This window comes from Anomaloglossus baeobatrachus, chromosome 3, assembly GCF_048569485.1.
Source record: "Anomaloglossus baeobatrachus isolate aAnoBae1 chromosome 3, aAnoBae1.hap1, whole genome shotgun sequence".
Classification (NCBI taxonomy): Eukaryota; Metazoa; Chordata; class Amphibia; order Anura; family Aromobatidae; genus Anomaloglossus; species Anomaloglossus baeobatrachus.
Genome location: NC_134355.1, coordinates 59,323,898 through 59,345,016, shown reverse-complemented (window position 1 = coordinate 59,345,016; position 21,119 = coordinate 59,323,898).

Genomic DNA, 21,119 nt, shown 5'->3' with positions numbered 1-21,119 from the left:
TTTCCGCAGAAGAATTTGCCACATATTTCAAAGAAAAGATCGACCAAACCAGACAAGTCTTTTCTGCTCAACTACCGCAACCCCTTCATATAACAGACCACTGCTCCTCCCCCATAAACGTCCTCTCTACTATCACCGAAGAAGAGCTTGCACATCTTCTCTCAAAAGCGCACCTCACCACCTGCGCACGTGATCCCATCCCAACCCACCTCCTCCCCAACCTCGCCACTATCCTAATTCCAGCCTTAACCCATCTCTTCAACCTATCTTTAACGACTCGTACCTTCCCTTCTGCCTTTAAACATGCAACAGTCACACCCATCCTAAAGAAACCTTCCCTCGACCCAACCTCTGCTGCCAGCTATCGCCCCATATCGCTACTCCCGTTCGCCTCAAAACTCCTGGAACAGCACGTCCATGCTGAACTCTCCTCCCACCTCTCCTCTAACTCTCTCTTTGACAACCTACAGTCCGGCTTCCGTCCACATCATTCCACTGAAACTGCCCTGACAAAAATCACAAATGACTTACTTACTGCCAAAGCTAACAACCACTTCTCTGTACTCCTACTTCTAGACCTATCCTCAGCCTTCGACACTGTTGACCACTCCTTGCTACTACAGATCCTCTCTTCCCTTGGTGTCAGAGACCTCGCCCTCTCTTGGATCTCTTCATACCTCTCCAACCGCACTTTTAGTGTCTCCCACTCCCACACAACCTCTTCATCCCGTCCTCTCTCTGTTGGTGTCCCTCAAGGCTCTGTCCTGGGACCATTACTTTTTTCTATCTATACATTTGGCCTGGGACAACTCATAAAGTCCCATGGCTTCCAGTACCACCTATATGCCGATGACACTCAGATCTACCTCTCTGGTCCAGATGTCATATCTCTGCTGTCCAGAATCCCAGAGTGCCTATCTGCTATATCTTCCTTCTTCTCCTCTCGCTTCCTAAAGCTCAATGTGGCCAAAACTGAGCTGATCATCTTTCCTCCATCTCACCTACACTCTCTACCTGATCTATCTATTACAATAAATAACATCACGCTCTCTCCAGCACCCAAAGTTCGGTGCCTCGGAGTGACCTTTGACTCTGCCTTGTCCTTCATACCTCACATTCAATCCCTCACCACCTCCTGTCGTCTCCAACTCAAAAATATTTCCAGAATCCGTCCCTTCATCAATTCTCAATCTACAAAAATGCTAGTGCATGCTCTCATAATCTCCCGCCTCGACTACTGCAACATCCTCCTATGTGGTCTCCCTGCTAACACGCTCGCCCCTCTTCAGTCCATCCTTAATGCTGCTGCCCGACTGATCCACCTCTCGCCTCACTACCACCCCGCTTCTCCTCTCTGCATGTCCCTTCACTGGCTCCCAATCTTCCATCGTATCCAATTCAAACTACTAATACTGACTTACAAAGCCGTCCACAAATTGTCTCCTCCATATATCTCTGAACTAATATCTCGCTACACTCCAAAACGTAATCTCCGGTCCTCCCAAGATCTCCTTCTCTCTCATTCGCTCACCATGCAATCGCCTCCAAGACTTTTCCCGAACATCCCCAGTCTTCTGGAACTCTCTGCCTCAACACGTCAGACTATCTACTACACTTGCAAACTTCAAACGGAATCTAAAGACTCATCTGTTCAGAAATGCCTATAACCTTCAATGACATCACTGCTTCACCACCGTGCGGAGCTGCCGCCCCACCACCGTGCGGAGCTGCCGCCCCACCACCGTGCGGAGCTGCCGCCCCACCACCGTGCGGAGCTGCCGCCCCACCACCGTGCGGAGCTGCCGCCCCACCACCGTGCGGAGCTGCCGCCCCACCACCGTGCGGAGCTGCCGCCCCATCTACACCCCACCTACTGTCTCCTCCCCATAATCCTATAGATTGTAAGCCCGCAAGGGCAGGGCCCTCTTCCCTCTGTACTAGTCTGTCTACTGTAACTTGTATATGTATTTTGTATGTAACCCCCTTCTCATGTACAGCACCATGGAACTAATGGTGCTTTATAAATAAATAATAATAATAATAATAATAATAATAGAGGGATAGATAGATAGAGGGATAGATGATAGATAGATAGATAGATAAATAGATAGATATAGAGGGATAGATAGAGGGATAGATAGATAGAGGGATGGATAGATAGAGGGATGGATAGATAGATAGATAAATAGATAGATAGATATAGAGGGATAGATAGATAGAGGGATAGATAGATAGATAGATAGATAGAGGGATGGATAGATAGATAGATAGATAGATAGAGGGATGGATAGATAGATAGATAGAGGGATAGATAGATAGAGGGATAGATAGATAGATAGATAGAGGGATGGATAGATAGATAGATAGATATAGAGGGATAGATAGATAGAGGGATAGATAGATAGATAGAGGGATATATAGATAGATAGATAGATAGAGGGATAGATAGATAGAGGGATAGATAGATAAAGGGATGGATAGATAGATAGATAGAGGGATAGATAGATAGAGGGATATATAGATAGATAGATAGATAGATAGATAGATAGAGGGATGGATAGATAGATAGATAGATAGAGGGATGGATAGATAGATAGATAGAGGGATAGATAGATAGAGGGATGGATAGATAGATAGATAGATAGATAGAGGGATATATAGATAGATAGATAGAGGGATATATAGATAGATAGATGGATAGATAGATAGATAGAGGGATGGATAGATAGAGGGATATATAGATAGATAGATAGAGGGATATATAGATAGATAGATGGATGGATAGATAGATAGATAGAGGGATGGATAGATAGAGGGATATATAGATAGATAGATAGAGGGATATATAGATAGATAGATAGATAGATAGATAGACAGTCACCACACAATTATGTAAGATCAGTAACCTAATTACCAGGGATTTCTGACAATATATTCGTTTGAACTTTTACCTCTTTTACTTAGAAAGTCTTAATTCGCTTTTCCTAGTTAGAAAATATTCTAAATTTAGCGATAGCGGCAGAAAAGAACTTAATCCCGACCTACAATTATATAACGGTCCTGCACAGTCCATTAGGGCTTTCTACATAATTAAACACGACTGCCTTCCCCCTAATCTGCCACATCAGGAAAATAATAATCTTACCAAATTCTTCCATTAAAAATAAATTGCACTAAACTCAGTCTAAAGTAATAACACTTTGCTGCTTGCATTATCTCGCAGTCAGTCTTCTCTGATGACAGCTGGATTTGTACAAGGCTCTGGTATATGCTCATGTTGCTGAAAGGCCCAATGGTTCCTATACAAAAAAAACATTGCTCGCTGTAACATGTATTACCTAATACTGTTTAAAAAGCACTTTGAATGGCTGCGTGATCAATTTTTAAACATTTTCCTGCTTGGTATGAAAAGAATTACATATGTCCTGAGCCCGACTCTAGCTGAACTCAAAAAACGCTCTTTGATATATGAATTTGACAGCCATTTTGTTATGGTTTTTCAAAGTAAATACACCAGTCTCATCAGGTCTAAGAGATCTATTTAATAACGTATGAAGGTTTTATTGTGGAATCTGGTGACAAATCCTCTTCAAATAAAATTATTTTATAACAGAATAGATTTTGTAGGTATCAGCAGCACGGTTTGTAAGGCTAGAATCCCTGCCTAAAGGCCTCTAATACACGATCCCTACTCCAGAATCTCACCCGATACTAATTGAAAACTAAGGGGTACTTTGCACGTTGCGATATCGCAAGTGCGATGTCGGTGAGGTCAAATCGAAAGTGACGCACATCCGGCGTCGCTGTCGAGATCGCAGTGTGTGAATCCTTTTACATACGATTAACGAGCGCAAAAGCGTCGTTATCGTATGATCGGTGTAGGGTCCGACATTTCCATAATTTTGCAGCAGCGACAGTACGATGTTGTTCCTCGTTCAAGCAGGCAGCACACATCGCTGTATGAAGCCATAGGAGCGAGGAACATCACCTTACCTGCGTCCCGGCTGCAATGAGGAAGGAAGGACGGAGGTGGGCAGGATGTTTACATCCCTCTCATCTCCGCCCCTCCGCTCCTATTGGTCGCCTGCCGTGTGACGTCGCTGTGACGCTGCACGACCCGCCCCCTTAGGAAGGAGGCGGGTCGCCGGCCAGAGCGACGGTCGCAGGGCAGGTGAGTGCATGTCAAGCTGCCGTAGCGATAATGTTCGCTATGGCAGCAATCACAAGATATTGCTGCTGTGACGGGGCGGGGACTATCGCGCTCGACATCGCAGGATCGACTTGCAATGTCGTAGTGTGCAAAGTACCCCTAAGAGCGGTATTATTAGAGAATAGAATAGATTTTTTTAGCTACCAGCAGCACAGTCCTCTACTACACGATCCCTACGCTAGACTCTCACCAGACAATAATTGCAAACTAAGAACAATATTATTAGAGAATAGAATAGATTTCTTAGCTGGCAGCAGCATGGTCTGTAAGGCTACAATCCCTACCTTCAAGCCTCTAATACATTATCTCTACTCCCACAGCTTGTTCTACACTAAAAGAAGCTAAACACAGTATTATTAGAGAATAGATAAAAAAAAATTCAAGTTTCAGCAGCACGGTCTTTAAGGCTAGAATCCCTGCCTATAGGCTTGTAATATACTGTACTATTCCTACTCCAGAAGCTCACCCTATACTAAATGCAGAATAACAATGGCATTATTAGAGAATAGAATAGATGAGAATAGAATTCAATGAGCCCTCAAAAGGACTGTTGGTTTAATGTTGCAAGAGCAGGTTCTCTTATATAGACCCTATGACGCTATGCATCCAACCAAATGCAGTAATGCCAATAGCCAATGTGACTATGGCATTACCATGATTGGCAGGCAATCCCAGCATGTTTAGTGGCTGGAAAAAGCCAGGAATCATGCGGGCCAGGGACTCAATCATGACGCTCGGGTACCAGAATATTCGATAGAGTACCGAGTAGTGGCAAGCATGGTAACCCATCACTATTCATCACAATTCCATGTAGTCTGTTCCACCTCTTCCCAGTTCATTGCAATTTCATGTACTCTCTCCTCCCCAGTTCTTTGCAATTACATATCCTCTCTTTCCCCTCAAATTCATTACAATTCCATATCCTCTTTTGCTCCCCTAAATTCATTGCAATCATGTCATCTCTTCCACTTCCCAATTCAATATATTACATATTACAATTATGTAGCACCCCTGAATGCATCAGGGTGCTACGGGGAACTGCATCCTGTCTCCCAGGGTGCAGGGCCTACCCCCCATGGTTCTAGGTTCCCAACAACGGTGTCACTAACATCCGCACTACAAATCCCAAAAACACCTCACACCATGACCTGTACAGACACACCAGTGGGCTGTCAGGTTGGAGCAGGGCCACCCACCTAGGGGTCAGGCAGACTGGTGGGAGGAGAGAAGAGAGTTAGCCCTCAAAGACTGAGCTGTGGAGTTGTAGCTCCCAGGGAGGCGACAGGTTGAGTCGCAGACGGTGGTCCGGGACCACAGGAGTCGGGGATCGGTGGCAGTGACATTGGAGAGGGTGCGACGGACAGTCTAGGAGGACTGTCGGTATCAAGACCTCAAAATAACTGACCGGTACCGAGCACGCCAGGGTACAGGACACTAGATCAGGGAAGAGCTTCACGCAATCTGATACTTAACCTGTGGAGGATAGTCTCTTTATGAACTTTCCCCAAGAGCTCAGAGATTGAAGGCATCAGCACAACGCGGGGGATAGGGTTCTCCAAAGTACACAACCCACTAAAATCCCAAGTGTCAGCCATCAAGAGCACAGCTGCCATACACACGGGTAGCGGGGCCCCAAAAGCTTCAAGCCAAGGGGCCACCACTGTAAAACAATTTGTGCACAGAGGCAGGGCTCCGGACTGACCAAGTGACACTGGTGGGAGCGGGACCTGGACGGGCTCCTCCTGCAGAAACTGCGGTGCCTAGAGACTTTGGTTTACCATCTGTGTGAGTGTCTGCTTATTCCACCTAATCCAGCACCAAGACTACCGCAGTGAGTAACTTGACCCCTGCACCCTGCTTTCCCAAGGCCAAGCAGCAACCCGCTCACTATCCTCTCCCCCACTGTCCAGGGCCTTCCCTACCTACGGAGGGACTCACATCTGGCTGCCCCACACCATCTGCCTTCGGCAGCGACAGTATTCCCCTTACCGCAACCCGCAGGTGGCGTCACGAACATTTATCCCCTGTAAATACCCCCTTACACTTGAGTGGCCGTAAGCCCCCGGGTCCGGAGACCCTCGAGCCACAGCATTCCTGGATCCGAGCAGTTCGACTGCTGCAGGGGCAGCACACCTCCATGTCCTCTATCCCACCCCCTATTTGTTATAATTGTATATCTTCTCTTCCATACCTCCCCCAATTCATTGCAACTTTATGTCCTCTTTCCCATCTGACCACCATATTTTTATATGTCCTCTCTTCCACCCCTCCAATTCATCAAAATTTCATATCCTGTCTCCAACCCCCCAATTCATTGCGACTACAAGCTCTCTCTCCGACCCACAGTTCATTACAATTACATGTCCTCCTTCCCACACCTAATTTATTACACTTACCTAAATACTGTATTTCCCTCCAAGTCATTACCATTACATGTCCTTTCTTCCACCCCCTAATTTATTACAATTACATGTCCCCTCTCCTCAAATAATTAAAATTGTGTCCTCTCCACCCCCCTCCTGGTTTTGATACTTACGTGTTACCTCATTTCATTACAATTATATTTCTTCTGAAAAAACAATTAATTACATTATGTCGCCTCTACCGTCCCACTCCGAGTTTATTGTGAATTATTACAATTCTATATCCTTTCTTCCACCCATACCCCCAATTCATTACAGTTCTATGCCCCTATTTCCATAAATTAATTCTCCATTAACTTAATTTCAGTTTTATGTCCTCTCTCCCATCCCACCAATTCATTACAATTGCATGTCCACGTTCCCACACACAATGACAAGTCCCTTCACACTCCCCCCAATTTATTACAATTCCATGTCCTCTTCCCCTTTCACCCCTCTAAATTAATTTCAATTATAGGTCCCCGCTCCCACCCTATCAATAATCATTAGACTTACAGGTCCTCTTTCCCTTCCACCCCCCCTCAATTCATTACAATTATATGTCCCCAGTCCCACACCCATTAATAATCATTAGACTTACAGGTCCTCTTCCCCTTCCACCGCCCTCAATTCATTACAATTATATGTCCCCGCTCCCATCCCCATCAATAATCATTAGACTTACAGGTCCTCTTCCCCTTCTACCCCCCTCAATTCATTAGAATTATATGTCCCCACTCCCACACCCATCAATAATCATTAGACTTACAGGTCCTCTTCCCCTTCCACCCCCCTCAATTCATTACAATTATATGTCCCCACTCCCACCCCCATCAATACTCAAACTTACAGGTCCTCTTCCCCTTCCACCCCCCCCTCAATTCATTACAATTATATGTCCCCACCCCCATCAATAATCATTAGACTTACAGGTCCTCTTCCCCTTCCACCCACCATCAATTAATTACAATTATATGTCCCCACCCCCATCAATACTCATTAAACTATTAAACTTACAGGTCCTCTTCCCTTTCCACCCACCCTTAATTCATTACAATTATATGTCCCCACTCCCACCCCCATCAATAATCATTAAACTTACAGGTCCACTTCCCCTTCCACCCCCCCCTCAATTCATTACAATTATATGTCCCCACTCCCACCCCCATCAATAATCATTAGACTTACAGGACCCCTGCTGTGAGTGATAGGGCGTTTATATGGGTGATATATATATTTATACCCACCGCACGTTACATTCCTATCATCAGTATATTCGCCTGGGTGCATTCATTACTGTATATTCTGAGTGAATGGACAGATGGGAAAATGTGAAGTCTGAAACTTTTGTAATATTTTACGCCAAGTGAAAGTTTTATTATCTGTGTTATTTAAATGTCACAGCCAATGGTAATAATACGTGTCGGCTGAACAAGACGTTTATGGTCCAGTGACTCACACCTCATTGTCAGCTGTCAGGAAAACGATCTGCGCAAATGATCTCCTCTGTCCAAATCAGCAGTGCTTCCATATGCTCCGGTGCAGAACAGACGACATATGTGCAGCATATGTATTTTATCAAGTTAGCCACATTATTTCCCCATTGCATCCGCAGACGTTTCATTTATTTCTTAGCGTTGGGTAGTCTAGCGTCATTTCTTATACAATAATCAGTAATAATAATATCTATATAATGCGGTAATGGCTCGTTACTCCTCATTCTTCCCAGCCAGCTTCTCCTTTCCTCCAATGATTATCACCATTGGCTATTGCGCTATTGAGCAGGAGCAAAGAGTCTTTTTAAAGGTTTCCAATCACAATGTTGCCCACCGAGCGAATAGCAAAGTGTCCCCTTATATACAAACAGTGAGTGGAATTACTGATGATTTGTAGCTCTTGTTAACCCCTCTCCCTCTGCAACCTATTAATGTTTTTGAGATTTTGTTTTTTTTCTCCCTTTCTTCTAAGAGCCAGAATATTTTTGATTCTTCTGTTTACATAGCCATATGAGAGCTTGTTGTTTGTAGGACGAGTTGTACTTGCGTTTTACCATTTGATGTACTGAAAAATGGGAAAAATTCTAAGTGCCGAGGGATGTAGGACTTTGTTTTTAAAGTGCGCCAATCACTAGGATTTTCCTATACAGTGCTGGCCAAAAGTATTGGCACCCCTGCAATTCTGTCAGCTCATACTCAGTTTCTTCTGGAAAATGATTGCAATCACAAATTCTTTGGTATTATTATCTTCATTTATTTTGCTTGCAATGAAAAAACACAAAAGAGAATGAAACAAAAATCAAATCATTGATCATTTCACACAAAACTCCAAAAATGGGCCAGACAAAAGTATTGGCACCCTTAGCCTAATACTTGGTTGCACAACCTTTAGCTAAAATAACTGCGAACAACCGCTTCCGGTAACCATCAATGAGTTTCTTACAATGCTCTGCTGGAATTTTAGACCATTCTTCTTTGGCAAACTGCTCCAGGTCCCTGAGATTTGAAGGGGGCCTTCTCCAAACTGCCATTGTGAGGTCTCTCCACAGGTGTTCTATGGGGTTCAGGTCTGGACTCATTGCTGGCCACTTTTGTAGTCTCCAGTGCTTTCTCTCAAACCATTTTCTAGTGCTTTTTGAAGTGTGTTTTGGGTCATTGTCCTGCTGGAAGACCCATGATCTCTGAGGGAGACCCAGCTTTCTCACACTGGGCTCTACATTATACTGCAAAATTTGTTGGTAGTCTTCAGACTTCATAATGCCATGTACACGGTCAAGCAGTCCAGTGCCAGAAGCAGCAAAGCAACCCCAAAACATCAGGGAACCTCCACTATGTTTGACTGTAGGGACCGTGTTCTTTTCTTTGAATGCCTCTTTTTTTCCCTGTAAACTCTATGTTGATGGCTTTTCCCAAAAAGCTCTACTTTTGTCTCATCTGACCAGAGAACATTCTTCCAAAACGTTTTAGGCTTTCTCAGGTAAGTTTTGGCAAACTCCAGCCTGGCTTTTTTATGTCTCGGGGTAAGAAGTGGGGTCTTCCTGGGTATCCTACCATACAGTCCCTTTTCATTCAGATACCGATGGATAGTACGGGTTGACACTGTTGTACCCTCAGACTCCAGGGCAGCTTGAACTTGTTTGGATGTTAGTCGAGGTTCTTTATCCACCATCCGCACAATCTTGCGTTGAAATCTCTCGTCAATTTTTCTTTTCCTTCCACATCTAGGGAGGTTAGCCACAGTGCCATGGGCTTTACACTTCTTGATGACACTGCGCACCGTAGACACAGGAACTTTCAGGTCTTTGGAGATGGACTTGTAGCCTTGAGATTGCTCATGCTTCCTCACAATTTGGATTCTCAAGTCCTCAGACAGTTCTTTGGTCTTCTTTCTTTTCTCCATGCTCAATGTGGTACACACAAGGGCACAGGACAGAGGCTGAGTCAACTTTAATCCATGTCAACTGGCTGCAAGTGTGATTTAGTTATTGCCAACACCTGTTAGGTGCCACAGGTAAGTTACAGGTGCTGTTAATTACAAAAATTAGAGAAGCATCACATGATTTTTCAAACAGTGCCAATACTTTTGTCCACCCCCTTTTTGGTGTGGAATTATATCCAATTTGGCTTTTTGACATTTTTTTTTTTTTCATTGAAGACAAATTAAATGAACAAAATAATACCAAAGAATTTGTGATTGCAATCATTTTCAGGAAGAAACTGAGTATTCTCTGACAGAATTGCAGGGGTGCCAATACTTTTGGCCAGCACTGTATATACTAAAGCCAGTGCTATACTGGCGATATCATGCTGATTCTATACATACCTTTAGTTGTGAGATCGGATGTATACTTTCTGAAATATAGGCAAGTAAAGGTTGTGAAATGCACTGTTATTTGATTGATAGCAGCTACATAATATCTAATAGGTGGGTCGGGTTTTGCTAGTGATTCCCACCCCTGTCTGCTGCCTGTCCTTCCTCAACCTCGCTCTGTTATTACAGGGGAAGGAGGGGAAGGAAAGAGGGAGAAAGGACAGGGTGGAGGAAGGATAAGGGGCAAGAAGGACAAGAGGATGGAAGAACAGGGGAGAGGAAGGACAGGCAGCAGACAGGGGTGGAAATACCTAGCAAAACCTGACCCACCTATTAGATATTCTGTAGCTGCTATCAATCAAATAACAGTGCATTTCACAAACTTTACTTACCTGTATTTCAGAAACTTTACATCTGATCTCACAACTAAAGGTATGTATAGAATCCGCATGATAGCGCCAGTATAGCACTGGCTTTAGTTTATAGAAGGTCTTCTTTAAGCTGTTTATTAGGCAGTAAAAGTGACCCGGCAACATGATTCTACTTGTCAATATCAAACTTTTATAGTCTTGTTTTGTTTAAGTGGTGAAGACAATGTAGAAATTTGTAAATTAAAAAAAGTTAATTTGAGTCACCATTTACTGAAACTCGAAACTTTCTAATTTTACCATTGATTGACCTGCATTGAGGCTTGACTTTTGCATGGTAAACTGATATTTTTATTTATTTACTTTCAATGTTTTGATCTATTTTTATTGCATTTTAACAGAGGTTGCATCAACCTTAACTCAACAATTCTAGCATTTTTTTCTGCTTTACGGTGTTTATCTTATGAGTTATAGAATTTTATAGTTTGATATATTTTGATATTTCAACTTTTGTGGACACGGCAATAATGAATACAGTCATATGAAAAAGTTTGGGCACCCCTATTAATGTTAACCTTTTTTCTTTATAACAATTTGGGTTTTTCCAACAGCTATTTCAGTTTCATATATCTAATAACTGATGGACTGAGTAATATTTCTGGATTGAAATGAGGTTTATTGTACTAACAGAAAATGTACAATCCGCATTGAAACAAAATTTGACCGGTGCAAAAGTATGGTCACCTCAACATAAAAGTGACATTAATATTTTGTAGATCCTCTTTTTGCAAAAATAACAGCCTCTAGTCGCTTCCTGTAGCTTTTAAGGAGTTCCTGGATCCTGGATGAAGGTATATTTGACCATTCCTGTTTAGAAAACAATTCCAGTTCAGTTAAGTTTGATGGTCGCCGAGCATGGACAGCACGCTTCAAATCATCCCACAGATGTTCAATGATATTCAGGTCTGGGGACTGGGATGGCCATTCCAGAACATTGTAATTGTTCCTCTGCATGAATGCCTGAGTAGATTTGGAGCACTGTTTTGGATCATTGTCTTTCTGAAATATCCATCCCCTGCGTAACTTCAACTTCATCACTGATTCTTGCACATTATTGTCAAGAATCTGCTGATACTGAGTTGAATCCATGCGACCCTCAACTTTAACAAGATTCCCGGTGCCGGCATTGGCCACACAGCCCCAAAGCATGATGGAACCTCTACCAAATTTTACTGTGGGTAGCAAGTGCTTTTCTTGGAATGGTGTGTTTTTTTGCCTCCATGCATAACGCCTTTTTGTATGACCAAACAACTCAATCTTTGTTTCATCAGTCCACAGGACCTTCTTCCAAAATGTAACTGGCTTGTCCAAATGTGCTTTTGCATACCTCAGGCGACTCTGTTTGTGGCGTGCTTGCAGAAACGGCTTCTTTCGCATCACTCTCCCATACAGCTTCTCCTTGTGCAACGTGCGCTGTATTGTTGACGGATGCACATTTGACACCATCTGCAGCAAGATGATGCAAAGTAAAAAGTAGTTAGGAGTGTTCAAATGAAGAAATTGATAAGGGTGCCCATACTTTTGCACCGGCCAAATTTTGTTTAAATGCGGATTGCACATTTTCTGTTAGTACAATAAACCTCATTTCAATCCAGAAATATTACTGAGTCCATCAGTTATTAGATATATGAAACTGAAATAGCTGTTGCAAAAACCCAAATTGTTATAAAGAAAAAAGGTTAACATTAATACGGGTGCCCAAACTGTTTCATATGGCTGTATATTCTTTTTTTAATGTCTATAATTTTGAAGGTTGGCAAGTGATTTGAATTATTATGTTTTTTTTAATTGTTGAATATTTTTATTTGATTTTCACTTTTTTTAGTTCCTAGTTCAGCGGAAACATCAGGGGCGGACATATCATTGGTGCAATTTGTTCAGTTTTCAGCTCGTCTGCATTGTTGGGTCTGGTGTTTCTCATCTTCGTCTTGACAATACCTCATAGATCCTCTATGGGGTTTAGGTCAGGTGAGTTTGCTGGCCAATCAAGCACAGTAATACTGTGGTTTTTAAACCAGGTATTGGTACTTTTAGCAGTGTGGACAGGTGCCAAGTCCTGCTGCAAAATTAGTTCCATTTCTAAAATGCTTGTCGGCAGAGGGAAGCATGAAGTGCTCTAAAATTTCCTCGTAGATGGCTGCGCTGACTTTGTTCTTGATAAAACACAGTGGACCTACACCAGCAGATGACATGGCTCCATAAACCATCACTGATTGTGGAGACTTCACACTAGACCTCAGCAGCTTGGATTGTAGTCTCTCCACTCTTCCTCCAGACTGGGACTGCGATTTCCAAATGAAATGCAAAATTTACTTTCATCTGAAAACAACACCTTGGACACTGAGAACAGTCCAGATCTTTTTCTCCTTGGTCCAGGTAAGACGCTTCTGGCGTTGTCTATTGGTCATGAGTGGCTTGACACAAGGAATGTGACAGTTGTAGCCCATGTCCTGATACGGCTGTGTGTGGTGACTCTTGAAGCCCTGACTCCAGCAGCGTCCAGAACCAAGAAAAAAGTACGATGTCCGCTCACCTGTAGCCGAAGAGGGAACCACCACATCCAGGACTTGTGCACGGAAAGGAAAACCGGCAATCCAAGTAAGTGTAGATAGAAACTCCAGCAGCAAAGTCCAATGGATAATAAAATCAAATTTTCTTTATTAATTCATTTTAAAAAAACATAAATAAAATATCCAGACAGGGTCCTATGCAAGAGAGGACGCGTTTCGAACCAGATGGTTCTTAGTCAGTCTTAGAGACTGACTAAGAACCATCTGGTTCGAAACGCGTCCTCTCTTGCATAGGACCCTGTCTGGATATTTTATTTTTGTTTTTTTAAAATGAATTAATAAAGAAAATTTGATTTTATTATCCATTGGACTTTGCTGCTGGAGTTTCTATCTCCAGCAGCGTCCACTCCTTGTGAATCTCCACCAAATTTTTGAATGGCCTTTTCTTAACAATTCTATCAAGGCTGCAGTTATCCCGGTTGCTTGTGCACCTTTTTCTACCACACTTTTTCCTTCCATTTAACTTTCCATTAATATAATTGGATACAGCACTCTGAACAGCCAGCTTCTTTAGCAATGATCTTTTGTGGCTTACCCTCCTTGTGGAGTGTGTCAATGACTGCCTTCTGGACCTCTGTCAAGTCAGCAGTCTTCCCCATGATTGTGTAGCCTATTGAACCAGACTAAGGGACCCTTTTACCCGCTTAGGAAGCCTTTGCAGGTGTTTTCTGGTAATTATTCTAATTTTATGAGATAATGACTTTTAGGTTTTCATTGGCTGTAAGCCATAATCATCAACATTAACAGAAATAAACAATGGAAATAGATAGAGTGTAATGACTTTATATAATGTGTTTCCCTTTTTGTATTGAATTACTGAAATAAATTTTAAATTAACGTTTGATGATATTCTAATTTATTGAGATGCACCTATACATATATACATGCCCAGGATCTTCAAATTGCTGACATGCAGCATTTAAAAAAACCAAATTTCTCCCAGTCCATGATGTTGAGGGGAAGAAGAATACAGATGTTGGAATTTCAACTGCTGATCCATTTGTTTAGTGAGGAGATAAACAGCTTTTTCATAAAGAATACAGAATTAGGGGTACTTTACACACTGCGACATCGCTAACGATTTATCGTCAGGGTCACGATGTTTGTGACGCACATCCAGCGTCATTAGAGACATCGCAGCGTGTGACTCGTACGAGCGACCTACAACGATCGCAAAAGTGGTAAAAATCGTTGGTGTTGGAGAAGTCGTCCAAACACCAAATATCGTTGTCTGGTGAGTAGCGATGTTGTTCCTGATTTTGGCGGCATCACACATCGCTATGTGTGACACCGCAAGAGCGACGAACATCTCCTTACCTGCCGTACACCGGCAATGAGGAAGGAAGGAGGTGGGCGTCATGTTCCAGCCGCTCATCTCCGCCCCTCCTCTGCTATTGGACGGCTGCTGTGTGACGTCGCTGTGACGCCACACGAACCGCCCCCTTAGAAAGGAGGCGGTTTGCCGGTCACAGCGATGTCGCTAGGCAGGTAAGTGCGTGTGACAGGTGTAAGCGAGGTTGTGCGACACAGGCAGCGATTTGCCGGTGACACACAACCGACGGGGGCGGGTACGCTCGCTAGCGATATCGGTGCCAATTACGCAGCGTGTAAAGTACCCCTTAGTATGGCAGAGCCAACCATTACTTTGCATGGGGCATAGCTGTCGACAGAAGGATCGTGTGGCTTTTTAATGTCAATTAAGGGCCTTAACTCACTTACAACTACAAAGGGAACTTGCTTTTAATTTATTCTATTAACTGTATTCTATTAATATCCTATAGGTGATGGGATAGGTGATGGATAGAAGTTCCATAGAGAATGAGTGATGAAAGCGGCGTGTGCTTGCTAGACCACCTCGACAGAAGTCCCACATTTTAGAAATCAGTGGGGTTTTCAGAGGTCGGACCAAATGGTTAAGGGCCCATCCCGTGGGACTTGGGGCATGGCTTAACCATCCCAACATCAGTCATGTAGATGAATATAGAAAATGTACCATGGTGGCCACTGACTCAATCAATGGAGTGCAAAACAACGGCCATAAACTCTACTAAAGGTCTGCCAGGTTTAGGGCCACCATCAGGGCATTATAGCCATTACTGGTGTATAGGGCCCGGGGAAGAGGGGGACCCGGGGTAACTACTTCACTTTATTAAACCTCGGGCCAGGCCCCCCTCTTCACTAGGCCCCAGGCACAGCTGCAGCAGTGGGAACCAGCTGTGTCGCTTCGGCCACTACACATGGCTAATTTGCATGTGAAGCTCATGCAAATTAGCCATGTGGTGCAACCAGGGGCAGTGGGGCAGAGCAGGGCACGTCATCCCGCAGCCCAACATGCAGCTTCGTGATGAGGTCATCACTCTGCAACCTCATTACACTGCTGCAGGGAACGCAGAGCCGTGGAGGTGGCGAGGACATGGCAGCCAGTGGGGAAAGATAATCTCTCCATGAGCTGAAGACAGGAGCGGGAATTATAAACATGAGGTGTCTTGGTGGAAGGGGAAGAAAAACAAAAGCGCAAAAAAAATTCCTTGGTCCTTAAGGGGTTAAGAGTTTTGCTAAAGTTTAACTAAAACATGTGACTATTTTGTGAATACATGTAACAATCTTCTATAACAGGTTGAAAATAACAGGTAGAAATAGAGAATAAATTATTAATAGGATATTTTACAATTCCAAAGAGTAATATGCAAGACGTCTTTTGGTTACAAACTAGATAAGTCCTATAGATTTGTTTGTATCCTGAATTTGTATGTAAGTTAGAACACGGCCAGCAGTGTTGCCTACGTAATGTATTCAGAAATTGTAGTGTCTCATATGTGATGTATATACAGCATTTTCAGTGTTTCCTATATGATATATATATATAAAGCAGTCTTAGTGTATCCTATGTGATGTATATACAGCAGTCTCAGTGTATCCTGCATGATGTATATACATCACTCTGTGTCTCCTATGTGACGTGTATAGCAGAGTCTCAGTGTATATTTTCTGATGTATATACACCATTCTCCTTGTCTGTGATGTGATGTATATACAGCAATTTTGTGCCTCCTATGTTGTGTATGCAACACAGTCTCAGTGTATACTATGTGATGCATACAGCAGTCTTAGTGTATACTATGTGATGTTTATACAGCAATCTCAGTGTATCCCATGTGATGATTATACAGCAGTCTAAAGCAGGCTTTACACGTTGTGACATCGGTAACGATATATCGTCGGGGGTCACGGTGTTGGTGACGCACATCCGGCGCCATTACCGACATCGCAGCGTGTAAACCCAAGGAGCGACGATCACTGATCGCAAAAACGTCAAGAATCGTTGATTGGTCACACGTCGCTACTTTTCATTATATCGTTACTGCTGCCGGTACAATGTTGTTTGTCATTTCTGCAGCACCACACATCGCTGTGTGTGATACCGCAGGAACAACAAACATCTCCTTACCTGCCTCCACCGATAATGTGGAAGGAAGGAGGTGGGCGGGATATAATGTCCCGCTCATCTCCGCCCCTCTGCTTCTATTAGCTGGCCGCTTAGTGACGTCGCGGTGACGCTGAACGCACCTCCCCCTTGAAGGAGATATTGTTCGGCGGTCACAACGACGTCGCCAACCAAGTATGTGCGTGTGAAGCTGCCATAGCGATAATGTTTGCTACGGCAGCAATCACCACATATCGCATGTGTGACGGGGGTGGGTGCTATCACGTTCGACATCTCTAGCAATTGCGATGTCACAGCGTGTAAAGCTTGCCTAAGTGTATCATGTGTGATGTGTATACAGGAGTCTCAGTGTATCCTATGTGATTTATGTACATTAGTCTGTCTCCTATGTGATGTGTATACCAGAGTCTCAGTGTATCCTATCTGATGTATATACAGCATTCTCAGTGTTTCCTATGTGATGTATACAACAGGTTTTTGGTGTCTTGTCTCAAATTCGATGTATAGCAGTATCAGTGTATCCAATGTGATGCATATACAGCAGTTTTGTGCCTACTATGTGATGTGTGCAACATAGTCTAAGTGTATCTTTTAGAGCAGTTTAAAGGGGGCTTTACACGCTACGATATCGTTAATATTTTATCGTCGGGGTCACGTTGTTAGTGACGCACATCCGGCGTCATTAATGATATCGCAGCATGTGACACTTTTGTGCGACCTTAAACAATCGCAAAAGCGGCCAAAATCGTTTGCTGCGGAGAGGTCTTCCTAAAACCAAAAATCGTTTACCTCTCATTAGCGATGTTGTTCCTCGTTCCTGCGGCAGCACACATCGCTGTGTGTGACACCGCAGGAGTGAGGAATATCTCCTTACCTGCCTCCACTGGCTATGCGGAAGGAAGGAGGTGGGCGGGATGTTACGTCCCGCTCATCTCCGCCCCTCCGCTTCTATTGGACGCATGCCGCGTGACATCGCTGTGACGCCGCACGACTCGCCCCCTTAGAAAGGAGGCGGATTGCCGGCCAGAGCGACGTCAGAGGGCAGGTAAGTGCGTGTGACAGGGGTGCGCGATTTTGTGCGCGATGGGCAGCGATATGACCGTGTCACACAAATGATGGGGGCGGGTACGCACGCTAGCGATATCGGCACGGATATCGTAGCGTGTAAAGCCCCCCTTTAGTGTATCATGTGTGATGTGTATACAACAGTCTCAAGTGTATCCTATGTGATTTATGTACTTTATGTACATTAGTCTGTCTCCTATGTGATGTGTATAGCAGAGTCTCAGTGTATCTGACGTAAATACAACATTCTCAGTATCTGCTATGTGATGTATACAACCGGTTTTCAGTGTCTCATATATGATGTACATAGCTGTATCAGTGTCTCCGATGTGTTGTATATACAGCAGTCTTGTACCTTCTATGTGATGTGTGCAACATAGTCTCAGTGTATCCTATGTGATATATACAGCAGTTTTGGTAGTATATCCTATGTGATATATATAGCAGTCTTATTGTATATTATGTGGGGGCAGCACTGTAGCTCTGTGGTTAGGTCTGACATGCAGTGAAATATGCATCTGTGTTCAGAACAAATAACTGCTGGAAATTCTTTACAAAAGTTATTATAGAGTCACCTGCTCTGCAGACCGATGCACGCCTGCAAAAGCAGTTGCAAGTAGCAAACATCATCCTTACCATCAAACATCCCACGCGTCTCAATAAAGAAGCAATTTCAGCCATCACATCAAGGGTGAGTTACATAAATGTTTGACCAAATAGAGCAGACTAGTTTTTAATTTGATCATTTTGTATAACCCTCAAATGATGTCAAAATAGCTTTGGTAAAATAATGTTCTCCACTCTTGGTTTACAGTGACCTGTGGGGCCTGGATGTGGCTGGAAGTCCTGGACCTGGCCTATACTGAAAAACCAGAGAGAGATCTGCCATGCAAAGGCGGGAAGAATAGGACCAGATGGCGGGCAGTGAGCAGTGGGGCGGCTGAGGTTAGTGGTGAGGTATTATTATTTTTTTTTTTTAACATCCAACATTTGTAACTAGTGATCGTACATATGTTGGGTGTTCGTAAGTCGAGGATTGCATGTATAGTATATAAAGACTATTTAACCCCTTTACCACCAAGGACGTACTGGTATGTCCTTGGTCATGTTGGGGTAATAAACGCTGGCTGCTGTGGTGAGCCGGCGGTGATCCCTGCACATGTCTGCTGATTTGAACAGCAGACATGTGTGGCTTACAGGCGCAGGTGGATACACGATCCACCCATGCCTGTTAACCCCTTAGATTGCACTCTCAAAATGTGATATTGAAGAAAAATCCAGCACTGGACAGATAAATTAAAAGTCCATCTTTTATTTAGGAAAATTATTAAAATCCAGCAGGTCAAATACCATCATGAGGAACCGTACAGAACAACGCGTTTCGACGCTCAGGTCTTAATCATGAAGAACATGATTAAGACCTGAGCGTCGAAACGTGTTGTTCTGTACGGTTTTTCATGATGGTATTTGACCTACTGGATTTTAATAATTTTCCTAAATAAAAGATGGACTTTTAATTTATCTGTCCAGCTCTGTATTTTTCTTCAATTTTCCTGTTGGTGGCCACACCATTCCAAGCGTAGGACATTGAGATACTGCAGCGGGTCTGATCGGTGAGCTGGATTTTTCCTTCTTGTGTGCAGATAAAATGTGATAGTGCCATTTAAATGGCGACGATGGGGAACCCGCTGCCAAAGGAAGCCCCATGACGTGATCACAGGGAGCTGATGGCTACCATGGTAGCGATGGGTCATGTGATGACCCCTGTCTCTATCATAACATATTTCAGAGCCGACAGAGCAGCGGCACTTACAAGAAAGAAGCATTTCTGCTGACCAGAGCTGTGCAGCTCTGATCAACAAAAATGAACGAGTGATCAGACTGCTGATCCTTATAGTCCCCTAGGGAGACTAGTAAAATAAAATAAAAAAGTTAAAAAAAAAGTTTTTAAAAATATGAAAAAATAAAAAAAACTAAAAGTTCAAATCACTCCCCTTTCACCCCATTGAAAATAAAACAGTTAACAAAATAAAAAATATACACACATGTGGTATTGCCGTGTTCAGAAATGCCCGATCTATCAAAATATAAAATCAATTACTCTGATCGGTACATGGCGTGGTGAGAAAAAATGCCAAACACCAAAATTACGTTTTTTAAGACATGCAATAATGGGCGACCAAAATGTAGCATCTGCATAAAAATGGTATAATAAGAAATGTAAGCTCAAGTTACAAAAAGTAAGCCGTCACTGCGCCCCATATCGTGAAAAATGAGAACGATATGGGTTTCAGAAAATGGCGCCAAAAGCATAAATTTTCTTTTGGACAAACTTCTGAATTTTTTTTTAACTACTTTGATAAAAGTAAATCTATACATGTTTGCTATCTATGAACTCTTGAGACATCATATGAAAACATCATTTGTACCATATATTGAACACAATGAAGAAAATACCCCAAAAATCATTGTGGAATTGCACTTTTTTTGCAATTTCACCGCACTTGTAGTGGAAAATGTAAATAAAATCCACTATATGGTAAAACGAATGATTTCTTTCAAAAAGTACAACTTGTGCCGCAAAAAACAAGCCCTTGTATATTAAAATTGATGGAAAAATAAAAACGTTATGGCTCTTGGAAGAAGGGGAACAGAAAATGAAAAATGGAAAATCGCCCAGGGTGAAGGGGTACATTTAGGATACCTATGATATGTTGATTGCTTTTTATGACACTATGGTGCAGGATGCGAGGTGACCAAAAGAATGCAATGCTGGAATTTCTTTTTACAGCATTAATTGTATGAAATAAATAATTTTAGATGATAAAATTTCAATGTTTTACAGATGTTTTACAGATGCGGCAATTGTAAATAACGAAGTGAAGATTAATTGGAAAAGGTGGGTGATTTCAATCTTTATTTTTTGGGGGTTTTTTAAATTTTTTATTTTTTTTTAATATATTTATTAGTCCTCTTTCCTGATCCTGCAATGTCTTGGTCATTTGTACAACATGACAGAGAATACCACAGGCCCCTGCAATAATGTCAGTGGTGGAGGGGATGGGGGTCAGAATGGCCCCTTCTCCATCTTTAACCATCCAGTACCTAATGTGGATGAAGCCCTACACTGCCACAAAAGGGGATGTCTCAAAAATTTTGGGAAAATCTTAATTTCTTCCATCAGTGGCGCAT